This window comes from Rousettus aegyptiacus, unplaced genomic scaffold, assembly GCF_014176215.1.
Source record: "Rousettus aegyptiacus isolate mRouAeg1 unplaced genomic scaffold, mRouAeg1.p scaffold_m13_p_10, whole genome shotgun sequence".
NCBI classification, from domain to species: domain Eukaryota; kingdom Metazoa; phylum Chordata; class Mammalia; order Chiroptera; family Pteropodidae; genus Rousettus; species Rousettus aegyptiacus.
Window position 1 is genome coordinate 51,994,653 of NW_023416285.1, and position 23,303 is coordinate 52,017,955.

The 23,303-nt window shown below is 35.2% G+C and overlaps 1 protein-coding gene across 2 annotated transcripts in view; it reads left to right on the forward strand.

Annotated features, from left to right (window-relative positions):
- ADAMTS3 (ADAM metallopeptidase with thrombospondin type 1 motif 3) overlaps positions 1-23,303 on the forward strand; it is a 222,895-nt gene that overhangs the window by 74,007 nt on the left and 125,585 nt on the right. Inside the window, exon 1 of one of the 2 annotated variants that reach the window (XM_016132937.2) lies at positions 21,657-21,970. The exons of the other annotated variant lie outside the window; for it this stretch is intronic. The gene's annotated coding sequence lies outside the window, so the exon portion shown is untranslated. Of the gene's footprint in view, positions 1-21,656; positions 21,971-23,303 lie in introns of those variants that run through there. 2 annotated transcript variants of the gene reach the window in all.

Here is a 23,303-nt window from a genome sequence, read left to right on the forward strand (position 1 = left end):
CTTTGGGAGGAGAGAGTAATAAGGTGAAGTGCATGCAGGACAGGCAAATGATCAAATGAGAAAAACAGAGAGGTCCCCACTGGATTTATAATAAAAAATTAACTATTCGGGATTAAGAAAAAAAAGGTCTGGTCTCTGATGAAAACTTCTATGTGCCTAGCAATACAATGTATCTGGCAAATCACATGTTGGAGAAATCACCAGTCTAGCAGAGAAAGGTAAGGGTCTACATTTTTAGATATGAGTTGCATGGAGTAGCTTCCTATTTTCCTTTCTGAAACAAAGGAAAATACAAACTTTAGTTGATATTTGCTGCATTAGAGTTAGAAGTTTTGCATTTTGGGGTCAATTGTGCTCTTTATGCTTTTCTGCTATAAACATATGTGAATAACAAAGATGTAAATGATTAGGATGAAGTGTGTGGAGCCATAAAAGACCTTTCTCAATTAAATTTAGGTCCTTTTTGTCTCACATCTCAAAATATGAGTTGTTTTTGAACATAGGAAAAACCTAAGTAGATTTCACATCTACGTTTTATTATATTTATTTTCAAATGTGGTGTCAGGAAGAATGTCCTGACTCAAATTTTGCAGTAATTAAATATAAGCTTAATACCTTTACGAGCAATTGACTAAAGTCCTGTTATTAAAGTCAAATAAATTTGGGTTGAGATATTATTTGTTTGAAGAATCATCAACATTAACTGCATGAAAATAGGTCAGAATGAAAATTGGAAGGTAGACCTCGGAGAGAAAAGGGAGGTAAATTGGAAGTAATGGACTCCCCCATGGTCTCTGTGGTAGCTTCTCTCATTACTTCTTTTGCCCATTCATATTGGCAGTTAGAGTAACATCACAGAAAGGCATCAGGAATTCTCAGTAAATTCTGGCTGAATCTAGGCCTCTTGTATGATCTGCAATCTGTTCTATTTAGACGAACCATGGGAGCAGTTGCCTGTGATAGGAACGGGGAGCTGTGAGTGAAGAATATGAGAGGAGTGAAAAGAAAATGGCACTGATGTTTAGAGTTGCTTTAGACCCCTCTGAATTTTTAAAATTTTTCTTTACTATATTGTATGATTCAAGAAAAGCCTGTTTGACCTATGGAAAATCATTTTGTTGTTTATGTTATTTAAAAATATCGATTTTAGGTTTTTAATTTGAATTGGCGGATTTGTTAAGATAGATGAAAAGGGGAGTTATGGGCAAGTTTCCTACATGCATGATTCAGCCAAACTACAGGGATTCAAAAATTCTTAGGTTAGCTAGTTCAACCTTCCAGTCAAAGACTATCTTCTCAATAGATGGTGAGTCGGCCTATATGTGAATAGTCTAATTATTGCCTTTAATAAGTCTGCCTTCACATATTGTTGTCGGAGAGCTGTAGTTTGTAAGGCTTCAAATAAATCAGGGAGATTTTCTTTCAAATGATCTTCATGGATTTGAAAACTTCCTCATAGTCTTCCCTGCTATAGGTAAATAGCCTTAGTTTATTTGTTATGCACGTGAGAAGGTGTTTGGATCATGTACCACACTGATCACCTTTCTTTCGGTGATGGTTGCTCCCCTTCCATCCTGGAAGAGCCCTGACTTTGTTTATTGTTCTACCCTTCCAGTTGATTTTGAGAGGGAAGACCTCTCCTCCCCAGCTCCAAAGGCTAATCATGATCAGAATAACCAGTTTTTATGGTTATTCCTTCTACTGGAGATTGGTTTAGGCATAGTCATGTAACCCAATTCTGGTTCTGGGACCTGAGGAAGAGTCAAGCGAAGGATGTTTAAAATGGCTCCCCCCGCAACCCAAATAAAAGGATACATTGAGGAAATACCTTTATTTCTTTTGTCCCTCCTTATTTCCCTCCCTTCCTTCCTTGTTCTTGGGGGAGACATTGAGTTTGTCAGGAGTCAACACCTGGAACCGGTGCAGTTAGCTTGGAAACATCGGGACAGACACCACTGCAGCCTAAAGTATACACAGTAGAAAGACTGAAAGTCCCGGTAGCCTTGCGGCCATGCTGAGTGGCTGAGGACCCCTTCCACATAGCTTCTTGTATATGAGATGATTGATCCTTCTCTGTTTCTATTTCTTATAGTTTTTTTCTTCTATTATTTGCCTCTCTAGACATCCTTGTATTATTTTAACTTACCTGCAACTTCTGCCACCCAGTAATACTCTTAGCATTTTTTGTCATGTTTTCTCCATGGAATTTTTGTATCTAACCAAAATCTTTCTTTAGTGATTCATAAACACAGGCAAAGGCACATGACATGATTGATATGAAAATGAAATTGTCTTCTGAAATTTTATCCTGGAGTTAAAGTGGCAGCACTTGGCAGCATTTTTCTATAGCTGGTTAACACTAAACACTGCTTTAACACTGCCTGGTTTGGATCTATGATTTCTTTAAGGAAGCCGCTCCCCATATGCATTACATTTGTTTAGTCTGTTTTTTACAACTAGGTCTTTTCGATAAACATAACATTTTGCTATTTTGTTCTTACTGGCTCTTTTTTGTTTGTTTGTTATCAACCTTTCAAAAATCTATTAAAAACTCCTTCTCTTTTTATAGAACTGCTTTCCTCCTAGTACCTAAGTTCTCGAGGACTATGTATTTGATTGTGTCTCTGAAGCAGGTCGAGAAACTTTGCCACAGATTATTAATTAGCACATTTGGTGGCTGCGCTAGTTGGCTGAGGTAAAGTATGTTCAGTATGTGGCCATTAGATTCAGGAGAAGAGCTCTCTCTTTCCATTTTGCCTCCCTCTGTATCCTCCCAGATATATGCTTATAAATATAGAAAAGTATTTCATATTCTCTTTTTATACACAAAGGAGATGCTGGTATCATTCACTGCTACAAAGTGTTACCTTTTTTTAACAAGACACAATTCACATATCATATAATTCACCTATTTAAAATTCTGTGGTTTCTAGTACATTCACATAATTATGCAGCCATCACCACAGTTAACTTTAGAACACTGTCTTCACTCCAGAGAGAAGCCTGTGCACATTACCAGACATTCTCCTTCCTCCCTCCGCTGCCTTTCCCCTGAGTTCTAGGCAACCACTTATCTGTTTCCTGTCCATGTGGATTTGCCTATTCCAGACATTTTACATAAATGCACTCATACAAGGTGTGTTCTTTTGTGACTGGCTTTTTTCATCTACATGTTTCCAAGGCTTGTCGCTGCTGTGGCACACATCAATTCTTCATTCCTTTTTATTACATAATAGTATTCCATTGGATGACTCTACACAGTTTATCTGTTCTTCAGTTGAGGGACATTGGCTTGTTTCCACTTTTTGGCTCTTAGGAACTATCTAGTTTTGTGATCCGAATTTATCTTTTAGTTTCTTCAGTTTGTATGCAGACTTGGAAAGTGAAAAAGATAAATTATATTGTTTTCCTCTGATTATATCCAGCATTAAGATATGACATTTCCATGTGTAAGACTTTAACTGACTACTTAATTCCTTAAAATGTGTTTGTAGCACACGCAAAACAAGAATGAAAGAAAACTCAGCACATCCAAACACAAGTGCCCATCCATGGATTTAAAAAAGAGAAATGCACATGTGAACACATTACTTTTAACAGATGGTAATTGTAAATCCAGGTTTAGATTTAAATTGGAAAAAAATACCCGAAGGTGTTTAATGTTTATCCTTAAATGTCCAGGATAAGACCATGATGACAGCTACCAACTTATTTTTTATGATCTTGGAAAGACATAAGAGGAATAAATTTTTATCATGCGTCACACACACAGATTTGCGTACCTCTTTTACCTCCTCATTTAGAACTTGGTGAGGGTAGCAGGGAATTCTTTATTTGTTTTTCTAGGAACAGGAGAAGGAACTGTCTGTGCATTTATGTGTTTGTATTTTCTCCTCAGAAGGAAAGTCAGCACCGGACCCACTTTCACTCAGACACAAACAGCTATGTGGCATGTGTCCCCTTGCCTGCTGCCCTCGTAGCCTATAGCTGAGCTGCACTTTAGGTTTCCTGCAGGATGTGGTGATACATACAAGGACTATTCATTAGGGTGATTACTTAGCTGTGTGTTTCAATTCCATAAATACATGACCGTCTCCTTTGATAGCCATTCTGCATCCCATTAGACTTGGGTAAGTTGGAACTGGTAACCAATAGGTCACACGTGAATGACCATAGATGACACAGGAAGAACCAGCATCAATTCTTTTCTATTGCCAGAATTTTGAGGAATAATTGAACTAATAATAGTAAACACATGAAGCAGGACTGATTGAACTGGGAATGTGAGTGAGATTTCTTGACCCACTTTTTTTCTTCTTATTCTCTTGTCTCTGGGATTTCAAATTTCCCTAAATGGAAACATTACCTGTTAAAATTGCACTAATTTATTTTCATACAGATTATGCTTGATCACCTAACAAACTATCTGTGAACAAGGTTTAAGATACTCTATCTCTTGAGGAAAAGTAAATCAAAGATTTGTAAGAGCCTACAATTGCCAGAGAGTGTACTTGTTACAGAACTCAAGGGGTTCGAGATGTGGTTGTCATGGGGTAGTTTTATTTACTTGCAGCAAATAAAGGATTCACATCCAAAGCTCTGTTTCCTTCAAGGGATGCTTAGCCACTGCCTGTACACACTATTCAGTTAATTATACTATAAGTCGATTTCTTCTTTGCAATTGGCTACACTTACCTGGTTGGATTCCTATCAAGCTCATCCTGTTTACAGCTGCATCTGCAAAATACTGTGCTACATTTTAACATTGAGCAAGAATAGCATTCAGAAGAACCGCCCAGACCTTGAGACCCTTGTCCTGTTTAACATACTGAATAAGATAGTGGTGACTTTCACTTACCTCCTTATTTAGGTGCAGGTAAAGACATTTTTAACACTAAAGGGTAAGCTTTGTGATGATAAGGACTCAAACTGTTCTTATTAAACGTTGTACACATATTCCCAAGCACAGTCCTTGGCTCATAGTAGTGATTCGATAAAAATTTATTGAATAAATAACTGTATAATCATAACATTGTATTAAAGTATTATGGCTGAAATATGAGGAACTGATTTTGCCCTGGTAAGAAAGGGAGTTTTAGGTATACATACCTTTTTAACTGGGTTGTGATGACTGAATAGGATTTTACCAGGCAGATAAGAGTAGGAAACTAAATTATGAAAATTACTTCTCGTGTTATAGACATCGTGATGGATAATAGAGCGAGGTAGTATTATTCCATTGTATTATTATTATTTTATAATGTGTTAGTATGTACTATAATAATCCTTTCATTATTGCATTATTATTATTATACAAAGGGGGAAACTAAAGTTTGGAGATATTAGGTGACTACTCCAAGGTCAAAAAGCTTCCAGTGAGGGGTCCAGTTTTTGATCTCAAGGTTATGTTTCACCTCTTTCCAGATAGTGACGAGAAACTTCCAAGTAACAGCCACATATCAAATTTCAAGATGGAAAAACGGAAAACTGCCTCTTTGTTTCTAATAGTTAAAATGTATCAGTAAGCTTTTTAGTACAATGCTGCCTTTCTTGGTACTCTGAGCAATTCTCCTTTAGTGCTCCTCACCAGGGGATCCCTATCGGATGCCCCTCACCTCAAGCGTCTCTCTCAGAACCCAGCCACCACACCGTGAGAAGCCTGGCCACTTGGAGAGGCAAGTCTTTGTGAGATGGCAGTCTAGGTACCAGATGTGTGAGTGAAGGTCTTTCAGATAATTCTAGACCTCAGCCATTCCAGCCCCTTACATCTTCCCAGCTAGTCCCCCAGACATTGTGGAACAAAAACAAGCCATCTTCATTGTGTCCTATCTGAATTCCTGACCCAGGCGATGGCTGGAGCTGCAGCAGGCATCTGAGCCTGGTGGAGGAGGCTGCTCACCCTCTTTCCAGAGTGGAAAGATGGAGTGCTTGATGCTCCACTACACCCACACAGGGCTGAATCCCTGTCACTCCCAAATAGTTATCCATTCAAATTATCATTTAAGAACCCTTAACCTCTATCTTACTATATGCACAGAAATTAGTTTGAGGTGGATCATTCACCTATATGTAATCCTAGAGCCAAAAAGCTTCTATTGGAAAGTTTTGGAGTAGACATAAAATTTCTTGAATAGGACACAAAAAACAGTAACCATAAAAACCATTGATAAATTAGACCTAATCGAAATGAAGAATTCTGCTCATCACAGCATACCATTAAAATAATGAACAGACAAACCACAGATTAGGAAAAATATTCACAACATATATATGTGAAAAACAATTTGTGTACTAAATAAAGAAATCCTACAGATCAATAATGAAAAGATGAAACAACTAATTTTTAACAATGGACAAAAGAATTCAACAGACATCTCACTAAAGAAGATATACGAAATAATAAATATGTAAAAAGTATAGTATATTCATACAATAGAGTACTACTTAGAAATAATAATAAGCTACTAATGCATGCAACAATATGAGTGAATCTCAAAAACATTATTAGGAGCCAGATTCAAACATCTACACTATGTTTCTATGTATATGAGGTCAGAAAATAGCTTAAAAAAATTATGATAGTAGAATTAGAAAGTGATTGCATGAGAATTAGAGAGACAAATTGACTGAAAAGGGAAAACCTTTGGATTCTGATGGCTATACCTTATATTTTGTTTTTAGTGCTGGTAACACAGGTATTTGCAATTTTAAAGACTCATTACCCTGAGTAACTTAGGTCTGTTTTTATTGTATGTCATTTTTACTTCACTTAAAAAAATCTCACACAAAAGTAGTGGTCATTTTCTAATTTGAATTCTTTTAGTAAAAAAAGAGTAGAAATCCAAATTTAATGTATTTTCCTTACATGAGAACATGGGACTTAATGAGATTATTTTTATTTATGGATGGAGAGAATTGACCAGTGAACAATTTTAATTTTTCTGAATTGTTCCTCTTGTATAAAGGTCTCACCTGCACTGTGCTGTGTCTTCACAGGAAGAAGGAAGATGTGTCCAAAGGCATGCGGGAATATGAGCTGTAAGGGGTTGCTGTAGCTGATGCAAAATGTGTGATTGAACTTTCACTGTGGGCCTGGTGCTGAAAGGCACTAAGGCCTACTTGTTGAAGGAATGAATTAGCAAAAGATGAGGTGCTTGGGGGATGGAACGAGCATCATATACTATGCTCAGAAGTTCAGATTTCACCTTCTAGGCAAGAGGTATCCATGGAAGATTTTACATGGAGAACTGCTTTTTTTTCCCCCTCAAAAAGTTGACTGGCTTTATGGAGAGGAAGCTAAAATTTGGAGAAACTGGTGGCAGTGATATTAGTATGTAAAGGTGGTGTTTGTTGTACAGCAATTGCTCTACAATAAAAGCTACATTTTAGATTCTAAAATTTACCAGATTTTGATGCATGATTACAAAATAAGGTTCAGATCTTTCTCTGAAATGTGTTTGAAACATACTGTGAAGATCATCTTTCACTTGCCTATTTTACGCTTTTTTATCTTTTTAGTATTATTCTTTCAGGCAAATGCAAGTGACCTTTATCTAAGTTGTTAAGTTTGAAATATTAATTTGTGGTATTTCACTATAAAATATTTTGCTTTTTTTCTATTTGAAGTAGAAAAGCTGTTAACTAATGTTCTGTGTGTCTTCTCAAATTTTACATTGACGTTGTAAGACGTATTCCTTTAAAAAATTATAAATATCCTTTGTAGTGATCTTATAGGCAATTGAAAAGTAAAGAAAAAAAAACCTCAAAAAATAAAATTGGCAAAGGAAGCCACATTTTTTTCTTTTAGGGAATTATTGCTTTTGGAAATATATTTTAAAGTTTCAGCAAACACCTTTTCAGAAAATGATTTCTTTAAACAAAATTTCTATGCCAAGGTAAGGCTTATACCGGTAACATAGCAACTGAGGTACACATTTAATTTTGTGAGAAAGATGGCAAAAAAAAAAAAAAATGTCTCGAGCCTGAAATTAATATCTATTGCCAATTCAATAATGTAAAATATCTCACATGGAGGAAGACCTCCGGTTACGATGGTGATTTCTTATAATATTTTAATCTAAATAATATGTTTTGTCATTCATTTTTTTAAAAAAAGAACCTTAGGAATTGTTAAAAGATTATACCAGTCACTGTTAGTTGTTATATACATAACATTTAAGGAAAGGAAACATCCTAAAAAAAAAAAGAGGAGAAAAATGATGGAAACAGATGACTGCATTATCTGACTAAAGACTTACTCATGCACAATTTTATTTAAAAGGACCTAAAGGTGATGGAGGGAAAACATGTGGTTTGGCACTTGAATGTCATACAGCAAGGTTAACACACTTTATTCAGTAAAGCTTTTTGAAAAATGAGCTAATTCTCAGGAAGCTAAATACTTTTTTGTTGTTGCTCAAGTTAATAATTACTGGGATCATAAGAATTCTGATTCATTTTGTGACTACTTAATGAAATAGCATTTACTACCTTTCTTTTTAAAAATAAATATATTTTAGGGGTTATTAAGTTACATTGGTTTAATCCCAAGGTCTCAAACCACAAAAAATTAAATATAGGTTAATTTTGACATTTCCTAATATAACACATCTAACCTTTACTTTGTGTAAGCTTAAGTATATGCTACTTAGAAGATTCCACTTGTTTCAAATTAATGCATTATTATTAAGCATTGTGTAAGATTAACAACAAATGTACATATACCCAGTAGTTAGGTAGCCTTGGGATTTCGAAGGCATATCAGTAGTTAGTGTATGTTATGATCTTAAGCAAGTTGATCTTTTTGACCTTGTTTTCACATCGCTGTTCTTATAGTGTAGTATAGTCATCCTGGTTTGCCTGGAATAAGCAATTGAGACTTTCATTGCTAAAACTAGAGAAGTCCTAGGCAAACCAGGCAGGTTGGTCACTGTATGTCCTCAAGACCTTTATAGGGAGTCTGTGAGTTCAAAATTATTTTTGTAATAATACTAAGACATTATTTTCACTCTCATTCTTCCTCATGTGTACAGTGGAGTTTCCAGATGCTACATACAAAAGGTATGATGTTACAACAGATTGAATTCAGAAGCAAGTAGGAGAATCCAGCTATCTTCTATTAAGTCAGACATCAAAAGATTTGCAACAATGTAAAACAACGCCATCTTCTCACTAAATTTTCTGTTTTGAAAATCATAGTTATTTTTCATAAAATTTCTACCACATAAGGGGGCTAATTTTTAAAATGAGTTAACAAATATAATAGTTTTTAAAATTTCTAATGTAATAAATACCAAAAAACATGATCCACATAAACAAAGGCTCTTTAGGGAGACTCAATAATTTTAAAGAGTATAAAAGGGTCCTGAGACCAGGACATTTGAGCACCATTGCTTTAGAATTTTTCTATGTGAAAGAAGGAACTTTCATTTGTGAACAATAGCATACACCAAGCCTTTCAGAAGGCTTCATTTATGGGACCGTGAATCCCTGTCTTGTTCCAGGTATCTCTGTGTGTAGCCATGCTGCTTCCCTCTGCCCTAATTTTCACACACGTAGGGTAACAGAGGGTGCTGTCAGTTAACTTTGGACTAACTTTACTCTAAATCACAATAGCTAAAACTAATAAGGAACAAAACCCCCAAAACATTTGCATTAACTCAAAAGAATTAAACAGTTCCATCAGATTGAACACCATCCTATTTAATGGAATGAATCTTATAAATAGTAAGGATACCTTTGTTTCCTCAAATCTGCCTATATCTTGCCATTGCTGCTATTAGCATATTACCTGGTTAATATTAATGAATATAAATATACCACAGGACTCCAGCTAGTAGTGTAAGACCAGAAATAATTTTTGTTTTCATTTTATGGGTCTGAATTATTGTTAGTACTGACATAAAGCCATGTGGCTGCAGGAGAGCTCATCCTTGTATTGCTTCTGTTGTCATGGCCCCCTGGAGGACTGGTTCATAGTGGACTAATATGGAGACCTGGCTGAGAGCTTCGGAACAGGCGAATGTTGTTTATCACACAACCTTAGCAGAATATATTCTGTGTCAATTTTTCAATCATTATACTTGCTTAAGAGTGATAAGTTATGATAGAAATTGGATTGTGATCATGGCTATAAAATCCTTAATATCGACTAAGTAAAATACAGATCCATGAGCAAAACTAGTCATCTGATAATCTTTGTGTTGCAATGAATTAGTACAGAGATTTTTTTTTTAAGTATTTAATTTCTTTGAGAATATTTTATGAAGTTGGATGACAAATCTTTGATGTCAGATGGTTCTGGTGATGAAAATATCCATGGCATTTTCCTATTTGCTAAACATTAAAGCTCAGCATCTTTCCATGGCAGTAAAAATGCATCGAGAACCCAATTTTAATATGTCTGTGCCATAATTGATTTATTTAATCTCTGTTTATCGTTTCCACTTAGAATGTATAAATTTAAATTTTTAAAAGTGGAAATGCTGAGTCAAAAGATATATGCATTTTTAAGAATTTTTAATTTTAAATGATCTTCCTGAAAGGCAGTAATAATTCATAATTTCATAGGACTATTTAAGAATGTTGTTTCCCCATAACTTTGAAGACCTGGAGAGTTCCTTTCTTACAAATCTTTGCCAATCATAAGAACATTAATGAAGGCTACCTTAGAAATTTGACTGTCATCAGATCCAACCTCAGATTATTTGATTTCCTCAGGCTACAGTGAAGCTCCAGGATTTCCATTCCTTATAGGTCTGAGATCTTCTATTCTGTAAGAGTAGACAGAATATCAGGTTAGGAGTTTGAAATATATGGGTTTGAGTCCTAGTTTCGCCACTCACTACATGACCTTGGGCATGTCATTTAACTTCTGAGTGCTGCTTTTTAAGTAATGCCAGGTGATTTTAAAGACTGAATGAGCAAATTGTCATTGTTGTCACTGTTATAGTACCATATGATTGGACCTCAAATACAGGTGCATAACTAACTTCTTTTGGGGGATGGAGGCCCCATTTCTTTGTAGCATACGAATCTCAGGTTGCAGACCAGCATCAGTCTCTCTACTCTGATCTCAAGTGGGCTTAAAGATCATGATGTGCTCACGTTTGAAGTCAGAGGCTATTCTTTTAATAGAATCAACCTCACTAACCTAATTGATTGATGCACTAGATAGTAATTGGAAGCAAGAGAGGCCAGCCACTCTGTAAAAACCATGTTTTGTTTTTGAAAACAATTAATTTTTGAATACCAGCTCACATCCCTGTGATATACATCTACAATTGAAAAAGAGCAAAAGGATTAATCAATTGGCGTACATAAAAGAAAGCATACTTTGTTCTTTAGAGATTTTGTAAGAAATCACAAGTATAAATGCTTGGAAAACCATTTACATGTGTGCTATTTCACTAAGTTTATGAAATTAAAGAGACATATTTTAGGAGCAGCATGTAACTTTATTAAGTTTTGTTATAGAACAATATCATGTTTGTGTGACATTGCATTTTCATATGGCAAAAGTGTGGAAAGATTCAGCAGGATTAAATAAAATCCTGTGACACGTGTTGGAGTCTGTGCCCGAAACACATTAGATCAAATGTAGCTGTTCAAAATAACGAATACTTTAGCCTCATGTCTAACCTGCCAGGTCAAGGTTTGCTATGAAGCAGAGTATACCTTTTTTGACAGATATGCCTTCACTTTTTCTTGGAATGGGATATATTAGTTAATGTTGTGTCTCAGAACAAGATCATTGGAAGACTCAAGATATGAGATGAGTGCTACAGAGCAAGTGTAAATTTAGAGGGAACAGAGGGAACTAGAAAAAATCTTTATCCGTGGAGCTCGGTAATGGACATTTACAGTTACTAGCTGGAGAGATGCTTTAGCGAAATTTTAATACGACTTGCAGGCAGGGTGTGGCTTTTCATCAGGAGCTGACATTAATGATCAGGGTCATCTGTGGTTAAAGCTTGTTTTTGCCATCATAAGAAGATCATCAGGGGAAAAAGTCAGTATATTTCAATACTGTAAACTGTTTTGGGCTGGTGCAGCCATTTGGCAGCCCTATAAACAGAGTAAGGTTTCATTGAAAGTATGAGAACTGAGAAATATATGTTCTTTGTCTTCCAGCTGAGGTGGATGCTCTTCCAATGTAGAACTAGTTTCTGAGTGCTAATTTTAAGAATTTGATCTTGTTACTTTTTTCCTGAAAATATTATATCATAAACAAACATTCTGAAATATGTGAAAAGCTTGGCATATAGACATATTTTTTTTTGATGTAAGCTAAATATAATGTTTATATAGAAAATGTAAAGTGAAAAAAGCCACTTAACAATTCCATTATTGGTTGTTGGTACCATGAGTATAAAATGAAGATTAGCTCAGGTGATTTTCAAGTTCACTCTAAGTTCTAATGTTCTCTCATTTGTATTATCTTTAATACCCAAGTTTTATACTTTTTATTCAAATGTTTAATGAGATAGAGTGGTATTTCTGTCAGGATCCTAACAGGGATCCTAATAGGGAGCAGTGACATTCTTTGAAAGGTTTCGTTGAGAAAAATTTCATGAAAGGACTCTTTAAAGAGGTGTGGCTAAGATAAGGGAACCAAGATGGGATGGTGAGGCATCCAGAGCCTATCAAGAGCAGGATGTTATTATTGTCTCTCAACATCAAGGACTCAAATGGCTTGAAGCTGAGGCCATGGAAGAGGGTACCTAAGGGGAGTAGACATCACCATTGTCAGCTCTATGGTGTGACAGAGAGAGAAAAGAAATACAAATAGCTGTCTTCTCTGATCATCTGAAATGGAGGATGCTGTGGGAGAATTTTATGGTTCAGGCTACGAAGCGGCATATATCACTTCCATTAACATTCTGTTGTCTAGTATCAGGACATACCTAACTGCAGAGGCGGCTTGGAAATGTAGTTCTCCTGTGTGCCTAGAAAGAAGAGGACAGCACAGATTTTGGTGATTATCAGCATCCTCTGTTACAGAAGGGTCAAGAATAACTCCCAACTTTCTGACCAGAACACCCAATGGATTGTGGTTAGGAATTAGCTTGGGCTTTCTTATCTGTTGGTAACTTTAGCCATGATAACTTCTAGCTTTTTCTCTCACCACTTTTTCTTCATAGGATCTTTCTTGGTTATAGTCAGTATATACAGATCTTATAGATCATTCTCATTTTACTTCTCCCAAATTTCTCTATCCCTTTACCCTGCTTTATTGATTCATAATACTTATTACCATATGCAAGATTATAATTTTCTTGTTTATTGTCCTCATTAATAATTTAAGCTTTATGGTATAGTGACTTTTTCATATTTGTCACTATTATCCCAGTTTCTGGAAAATGCCTGACCTATAGGAGGGTCTCAAAAATGTTAGAGGAAGTACTACAGGAATCCATTAACTACATTAGCCATTATGGAATAATTCTTTCCTCCCATTCCTATTTGTGCCCACTGGGTATCCTATTGGCTTTGCTTCTGTTTCTTTCCTTACAGCATTTCCTTTGCTCTCTCTACTTTGATTTTATATTTTGCTTTTATGGGTATTCTAGTTAATTTAATGAAAGAGGTTTCACTGATGGAACCAGAAACCATCCTAAAGTCTTAACAGAACATGTTCTATTTTTTAATTCCTTCATATGCTCTGAGATTTCCATGTAATTTATTTGTTGCTGATGGCTTCAAAGTTCCTTTGCTATTTTTCTCATGCTATTTCTGTTAAGATCTTTTGACTCATCTCAGGACTCATCTTCTGTTCCAGCCAGACTTTTCCCTTGAGTTCTTATAACAATTTTGGAGCTTTGTTTCTATTCCTAGACTTTCCCTCTCTTAGCTATATAACTCTATCTAAACAATTAAAAATAATAGGTAAAGATCAAGTATTTGCTTTTATTTACTAGACGTTCTTTTTCTACCTTAATTCTAACTCCATTCTTTCACTTTTCCATTGTTGCATAACAAATCATCCAAAGTTAGGGTATAAAACAACAGCTACTTATTATGTTCATGAATTTTATGTATCAAGAATTCAGAGAGGGCAAGTGTCTTTGCTCCAGAATGTCTGGGTCCTCATCTGGGAATGTTCAAAAGACTGGGAGTGATTTGGGTGGCTGAGTGTTGGGAGCTGGCTTCTTCATTCATATGTCTGGTGGCTGGGCTGAGTGATTCGAAGACTTGGACTGTTACCAGAGTGCCTACACATGGCCTCTTCATGTGGCTTGGGCTGTTCATAGTGTGGCAGCTGGATCTGAGAGGAAGCATCTTGAGTAAGAGTGTTTCATGAGACTGAAGCAGAAGCTTCAAGTTGTCTTCTCAACTAGGCTCAGAAATAATGCAGTGACACTTTCACTACATTCTTTTGATTATAAGTAAGTCATTAAAGCTGGTCTGCATTCAAGGAGAGGGAAATTAAACTTCATCTATTGATGGGGGTGGAGTGGCAAGGTCATATTGAGAAAAGCAGTTTGGATGGGAAATTGTATTGCGGGTCATCTTTGGAAAATAAACTCTGCTACATTGACCTATATCTAATTCATGGAATTTCTTCTCTTTAACCCCATAAAGTTGAAATTCCCTAAGGTCTTGTTACTCAAAGTGTTGTCCAGGGACTGGAAGCATCAATATTACCTTGGAGTTCATTAGAAATATACAATTTCAGACCACTGAGTCAGAACCTGCATTGACAAGATCTCTAGGTATTCATTATACTATAAAGTTAAGAAATACTGCTCTAGGGGACATTGATAATGATGTGGTCTTACTAATATGCACCCAATAGCAGAAAAATAGCAAATTCTAAAGGAATAGTTGAACTGATCTGGATTAAATTTCTATTTACAAGCAAAATTTCCGTACTTTATTTACACATATCATAGTATTTTAACTCAGTGTTAGTTGTGATCTAACTTATCTTTTTAGGAACAGTAAATATATCTTTAATATATATCCTCATAATGTATTATAATATACAGTCCTAGCTTTATTAATTATTAATCATTAATCTCCTTGACTCAAGAAGGTTTGGAATAATCGTGTACTTTGGTACATATTATAATGCTATTTTGAATAATTTTTAAGATAAAAAAGTTAGATTCTTTTGAATTTTTAAGTGTTTTTAAACTATTTTAAATTATTTTTTAATTGTTGTAATTTATAAAGTTTTTTCTCTCCTGTGACAGCTGTTAGTAGATATCTATTTTCTACTGAATGAAAGAATATGTTTTTGTTTCTTATTACTGTTAATTTAGAACACTCTGACTCATTCTGCAAACTCTTAAAAACCTGAGAAATGTATATATATATATTATTATATATTTAATAGACTATTATGTATTTTAATTATTATGTAGAATCCATAGATTTCATTTATTCATGTTTAGTCATCTTTTTAAAATTTGTTTTGAGGTAAGGGAATGAATATCCAAAAATTAATTTTAATTGACACTTTTTTTTTTTAGGTAGCTTTTCTCAAACTGTAATTTCCAGACTACTACTATTTGTAACATCTGAAGCACTTATTAAAATTACAGATTTCTGATTCCTATCTCAGTCCTTTTGAATCAGACTCTCTGGAGTTGGAACATGAAAAAGTCTCTGAGGTTGGGACCTAATTTCTTTGGCATACTAAAGCTTGCAACCTACTTTATTTTAGTTTTATGATCATATTTCAAGTTATTTATCATGGGAATAAGTGGGTATTGGGACATTGGCAGGGAGCAGCTTGTCAGATTCATGTCTTTACTGGGAGCTCTAACATTACAAGATAATTTAATTGGAAGTCATTTTAGAGATTATCTAGTAAAACTTTTATAATATTTCAGATTATTAAACTGAGCCCATAAAGCTTAAATGACTTTTCAAAAGTCATACTAGTTAATAACAAAGCTATGACGAGCACCCAAATCTTGTGTCAACCAAGCTAGTTCCCTCCATTATATTTTCTAAGATGAGGTAGGTTCATCTTATCTTTAAACAGTAGTTAGGTATGTTAATGGCAAGATTAAAGGAAATTCTACATGTCTAATTAGAAGAGATCTATTGGTTTGCTGGATTGACCATGTTAATAAATCGAATATTTCAAAATTTGATTCCATTAGGGCTTTAGATATATATGTAATTCAAGTTTTCTCTTAGAGATTTTCTTTTATGTCTCCATTGACTATATCATGGCTCAGGAAAAATACTAGATAAAATGCTTTAACATGAAAAACTCAACAACAACAACAAAAAGCAGATATTGATCAGCTATATAATGCACAGTATTTATGAGTAAAAATGAACCAGCTTTGCAGGAGAAGAAAAATTATTCCTTAAATTAATATCTGAGAGTTTTTATTTTTATTTTTTTCTGGATTCTCACAGTATATAATATATGATTATGATATTGAGAGAAGTTCTCAATAATAAGCATACTACTATTATAGTAATGAGCTTTCTTGGGTGTCTTTTATATTATGATCTCCTTCATCATAGGCTGATATTTTGAAACTTTGTATAATTGAATAAAAAAGTCCTCATAGGGGCCCCAAAAATGGTGGCCTGGCTTAATGGAGGCAGGGGCTTGTAATGGAGATTAGGGAAAATTAGTGGAATTAGCCTGGACGTATAGAAAATTCTTCAGTCTTCAGGAAATGCTTCTAGAATTTTATTTCTCGCATTGTAGATTTTGATAAGAATCAGATATTATGTTCTTTAATTAAGGAACTGAAATAGTGATATCTAATGTCACTGATTAAGGTTAGATTTATTTGCTTTAGCAATTAATTGAATTGTGAATCAAGCCAGCATAGTCCTTCTTTTTATGAAATCCAGTACTCTAGCCATAATACCTGTCCGACCAGAAGACCCATTCCTCCTCTTCGAGGAGGAGATTATGAAAACATACAGGGTTATCGCTTTGCAGTGGATTATGTTAGATGCTGTTGTGAACCAGAAGTCATCCAGAAGGATCACTGTTGAATGAAATACCAGCCAAACCCAAATATAAATCTGGAATTAATCAAATCTGTATTTTAGTTCAACTGACATCTTACTCAGAATCTCTTAATTTCCGGGCTCTAGCACAGCTAACATAAAAAATTATCATAAAAGATTGACAATGATAAATAACATAGAAATAAAGATAAAATGCCGGCCATACAAAAACAGTAAAAATTGCTTCTGACTTTGAAATAATTGAAACCTTTATAGAAATCAGTGGCATGGCTCGAAGGGGGTATTTTAGCTACTTTTTAATCTTCATAAACTATATCCAAATGTATCCCATATAATTAAGCTTCTTTAATGTAAGTAAATAGTGTCTTTGGTTAACAAATACAGATTTGAATCTGTTCTCCTCTATAGCCCTTCTCAACTATTTTGCCTCCTCCAAAAACTGCTCTGTAGAAAGTTGGGGGGTATTAAAACACCCACTAAAATTTACAAAAGATTTGGAAATCACCTTCATGTAATAATATCTGTTTAATGCTGAAATGGAACCAGACAGGGTGTTCAGTTTTATTTTATCAATAGAATAAATATTGGAGGAAGTAACATAATGAAATGATGACACTCAAAATGGGTTTTTATAGAAACTTAATGAGCTAAGATAGAGTTTTTGTACCACTAAAGTATAATGATTATCTTTCTCAAATATTATATTTACATTTATTCTCTCTCACACACAACATTAATATAAAATTTTCCTAGTGTGTCTTCTAGACACTTAAAGCTAAGCTAAGTTTAATTAAAACAGTTCAACTAAAACTTAAACTAGACTTTTAAAACTTACTAGTGCTTTTCCATGTTGTGTTAAGATTGTAACCAATTTAGCACAAAATAATGAATATTTAGTAAGCTTCAGGTTCAGTTATGTATTATATTACATTATTTGGCACATATTTCCTGCCATTGCAAAAAAAAGCTACCTAGCACTACTCTCCTTCCTTAATAGATTTGAGAATCACTGCAATAAAAACATTTGAGTGTCACAGTAAAAAATGGAACGTTTCTATAGCATAAGTTTTTTAGAATATCAGGCACAGAATTTATTTATTTATATATATATATATGTATATGTGTGTGTGTGTATATATATATATATATATATATATATATATATATATATATATATATCTTAGTAACTCTTGTTGGAACTCTTTTACAATGCCATTTATACTGATTTTCATTTTAAACCAAGTCAAACACAATTTAGTCTTTCCTTCATGAGTAATATTTATTATCGCTAACCTAGAAAGACTTGAGTTTTATATTTGTTGTAGGGCTTTAAAGTTTACAAAGGGCATTCATAGACATTATCTCATCTGAAACTCCCTGTACCCCACATCCTTAACTCCCCTTTGCCATTTAGACTCTGATGTGGGTTAGGAAACCATCTACCCTGGTTTATAGAATTGGGTGTCAAATGTGACTGTGAGGACCTGTCCTAGTGAGTAAGTCCTTTGTGATAGCTATTTCTGTGCTCTGAGGCTATTTGGCTTAATTCTGGATTCTTGGCAGTGTTGAGTGATGTAGCTGGAAGAGTTGACCAGATGAAAGGGAAATTATGTAGTTGGATTTCTAGCATAGATCATTGTTTTATAACTGTCCCCTCTGAAATTCTGTCAAAGGGTCTATATGAAGACTTAATTAAAATGTAATAAAATATGTTTGATATAATATGCTTAAAGCTGTACTAAACAAAATTATTATAAAAATTTGTTTTAAATTTTGAAAAATAGTGTGAGAAATATAATAATAAATATTTCCTGTTCAGTACATGGGACTATAGAATTGTAAATGTGGGTGGGGGCTGGGGGTTGTGTCATAAAGAGAAATTTATGAAATGTTATCATGTTGTATGGATTAAAAGTGATTGTATCTGTTTAAACAATCTCAGGATTATATGTAATCTTATGCGTGACATTTCTAAAAATTTCTAAATTATAATTTAAAAGTTGTAAATTTCTGGCAGCATTGTAAATAATACTAGTATTTAGAGTGCAATGGTCTGAGAGTTTTTTATTTTATATACATTGTGTTTTATTCCTTTAAGTCATTCATCATCATATGTAGTAAATGTATCCTGTGAAATAAGACTACGGGGACCTGAGAGCAGGAGGGTACATTATTTAATGTTAGAGTGTGGTAATGTATGGTCTTTGAGCTTACGAAAATATTTATTGAATGAGTGACTACCTAAATGATATCTTAGTGGGTAAAAGATACTTCAATACTTAATTATTAGTATTGATGTTTTTTCCCCCTACCAAACAAGCATGAGCAGTTTTGTCTAAAAACACTTATAAAATAGTCACTCCATTTTTGGTAGCAAGTGAGGGAGAAAAATCAATAGTGTGGGGAGAAGAGTAGCAGAAGAATCTTACTACAGTGGTTCTATATAGTCTAGGGTCTGAATTATATGTGGTTTTGCCACCTACTTTTTTCATAACTCTTTGTAATATCTCTTTAGCCCTAAATATCTACTTTAGATACTTGTATTAATTGTGTCATTTCCTTCTCCATCTTCATTCTTTGTGTCTTCTTCATTGCAGCTGTTTTTACTATGATAAAACTCTCCTACTTAGATGCCTGTTATACTCTATTTTGTTTTCTTCCCATCTCTCTCACTATTCCTTTTAAATTTCCTTCTAATATGTTTTATTTCCACTTGTCCATCTCTTCTCTTACTTTCTTCTACTACTCTGTCTCAAATATTAGGCACCTACTTTGAGCCATGCATTGCTCTGGGCCCTGGGAGACAGCATTGATATGACAAAGTCTATGCTTGATGAAGGGTAACAGATAATCATCCATGTGCACCCTTGAAAAATAAAAAAGGCTGGCATAGAGAGTGAAGGGGAAGTTTATATAGGTGGGGGTCATGTGGCTGGAGCAGAAACAGCAGGTGTAAAGCAGTAATAGAAGCCAGAAAAATAGACAATGTCAGGCCATGGAGGGTTCTTACAGGCCATGGTCTGGACTTCAGATTTTAGGAATTTCCTATATGGTAGGTCAAGGTAATGCAAACCCTCCATAGCCTCGTTTTCCAGAATTGCCTTGCACAGACCTTCTCTGAGCGAATGGGTTACTGATTATCCTTAAGCATGTCTTGGGCTTTTGCACTTTACATTCTTTGCTCAAACCTGAACTGTCTTGCTTCTCATACCTTCTGGTCCGCCACCAGCACAGCAGGCCTCCCACCTTTCCATGACCACCACAAGTCTGAACATTTTTGATCCTCTCATTTATACCATCCATTCATGGACTTTTTCATCAAAAATGTATCAAAGACTTTTTTTTTGCCACCAATTGTGCTGTTTCTTAAGGAAATAGAGGTGCATTAAGATGGACAAGTCTGCCTCAAAAGCTGATGGTGCTGTGGGCAGAGAGAAAACAGTAAATTTGACATCGGGTAAAAACAAGTTGGAATTTTTGTTAAGAGCCCCGAGAGAAAAGAACACATTGCTCTGAGTTGGAATGATTGGCTAAGATGGACCCTAATTTACATGCGGGCACCTAATCTATGTGGGAATGAGGAAGTCAGAAAATCATTTCTAAGGAAGTAGTATTTAAGCAGAGACCTGGGGTGGGAGAAGGGAGTTCTAGGCAAAACCAATAGCATTCAAAAGCCTGAAGCTATGAAGAGGTTGGAAATGTCGAAAGAAAACCAAAACTCAACAAAAGCCGCTAAGGCTGGGGCAGTGAATTGGGTGAGTGGCACTGCTTGGGGTTGATAGGCAGGGCCAGATGACGCAGGCCTTGAAGGCTGTGGCAGGGAGTGTGGTTTTAAGTGCAAAAGGAAGCAACTGAAGTGTTTTAGACAAAGGAGAGACATGATTTTGTTTGAGGCTGAGACTGCCATCTGTTCATCAAAAAGAACCATTTGTCTTTTCTCCCTGGGCACACAACCAGATTCCATTTCCTGGCTCTCTCTGTAGTTGGCTATGTATCCTACCCAGGGGAGTAAGTGGTAGTGGTGAATATCACAACTAGGAATAGCTCATTAAACCTCCCATTTAGGCTTCTTCCTGTCATTTCCTTTTGTGACTGGGCATATGCCGGAGCTTGCATTAAAGTGGTAGTGCACCACCAGCCTGGACACCTGCATGGCTCTGTGGAACAGAATCCCCTCTCAGCTGATGTACAGTTGTCCTGAACTTTTATGTGAGCAAGAAAGATGCACCTGATGTTTTGAGCCATTGCATGTTCAGTTCATTTGTAACCATGTTCTAATTTGTCTAAATTAATATGATAATTTGAAAGAACAATTTTGTCTGCTGCGCTATGTGAAAATGTGAGACAGTATGAACAATAGTTGTGGCCAAGTGAAGTCCCATTTATATGGGAACTAGGAAGATTTCAGTTGAAAGATTTTAGTAAACTACTGGTAATTTATTATTTGTAGAGAGATATGGGGGGGGTATTTCACTTAATTTGGCCCTCAACTACAATATCACTTACTTTCTAAACTTTCTGTTGTATTCCTCATTGAATAGGCACACACTTTATTTACTTGACAAGGCTGCCCTCAACTGGAGGACAAACAAACCATGTTTTTGAGAATTTTTTAATTACCATGTTGTCTCCTGTAGTACTTTATATAAGGTACTTTTTTCATTAACTTTGTTTAAATTAATGAATAAAAGGGTAGGCTATCAAATTTACTGTCCGTGGAGTTATCGGCGATCACATAACCAGGCCCTTTCCTGGCCAATGATATTGTCTCAACCTGACTTACATTTTTATTGCCTTCCAAGGGTGAGGTTTAGCTGTGTTAAATTATGTTTTGTCTATAGTCTAGTGGAATAAGTAACATCAGCGGGTCTGGGATTTAAATATTTGCAATACAAGGTATGTAGAAATGTCTTTCAAAGGGCTAATCTTCATTGCCTTCCCCATCACTTTCAGGTGTTCCCAATAGCCAGAGTTGCTGACTGCTTCAGTGACCACCACTATTTCCATCCAGAATTAGGTACTCATTTAAGAGAATCATTATGGCCTATGGAAATCTCAAGATAGGAGGCAGCTTCTGTAATTCAGTGAGCAATGATGAGGTCTATAACTAAGGAAGTACCAGTGGAAATAGAAGGATGGGAAAAAATGGATTTGGGGCATAAAAAAGATTGTAATAAAGATGAATATGAAGCCCCCATGCTGATGAAACTTGTTTCCAAGGGAAAGCCAATTAACAACCCTGTCTACCACCAACAGGTGGCTTTAGCAATAAGACTAAATGTCACAGCCTTGGATGTGGTCTGTTTGTTAACTTGTCAAATGTTTACTGTGTTTATGCTTAGATGGGATATGTTTTATGAGTAGTATTAACCTATCCATGCCTGAGAAGGGCAGAAACAATGATGTTAAAATTTCTGGTAAGAAGAGATGTACGAATGTGACATCAGTGCTTAAGATAAAAATGATAATCGAAAAGCATGAGAACAATGTTGGAAATTGTATTTTAGAAGAGGTGAATCTATTGACAGTAGAAGCAACTCTGTGTTTTACAATACAGGACTGGAGATAAAGTAATTGATCAGATGAGAAAACAACTCCAAATATTTGTGTCTGGAAGATCACCATTGCTATTGAATGCCCACTAGCTCAGTGTTTCCAGTGAAGGCTAGAAGTTTCTTTAAGAGTGTAAGGACTAAGCATGGTGAAAGGGCTCTGGGGATGTTTTCTTGTAAGACATGTCCCCATAGATTCAAGGGCTGATTGTAAGTTCACAGCATCTAGGTAGATACAGGTGTGGCACATGGAGACACTAAAGCTGTTAAGACTTCCCTGTGAGGTACACTCAGGGGAGAGAGGGTGTACCTGGTGACAGAAGCCACAATGAAAGGAGGAGACACATTTGGATGCAACAGAAAAGCAACCGTCAGAGGCATATTTACTGAAAACAAATGCTATTTGGTAGGATTTCATTTTTGTGTTGCATGACACCAGAGTGGTAGAGATGTTCGACCAACATAAATTAGAAAGGATGAGAGCTCCCTTCCTTGCCAGTCACCTTTCCTGGGAAAATATTGAGTAAATTTCCTCTAGATCTGATATATATTTTTGAAATCATTACAGTTCTCACACTAGCACATTATTTCTTCAACTTTGTTTTCAAATAAATATACCGAAATTCAAATTAAATTTAAATTTAAATTTAAATTAATACTACATATGACCTTTGAAATATAGCTATGAGCTGTAGCAATTTGACTGTAATGCAGACTTGATATTTAAGGAAGAACAAATTTCAAACAAAACCCTTATTTTTCTTCAGCTATAGTACTGAATATATAGTCCTGGTGTTT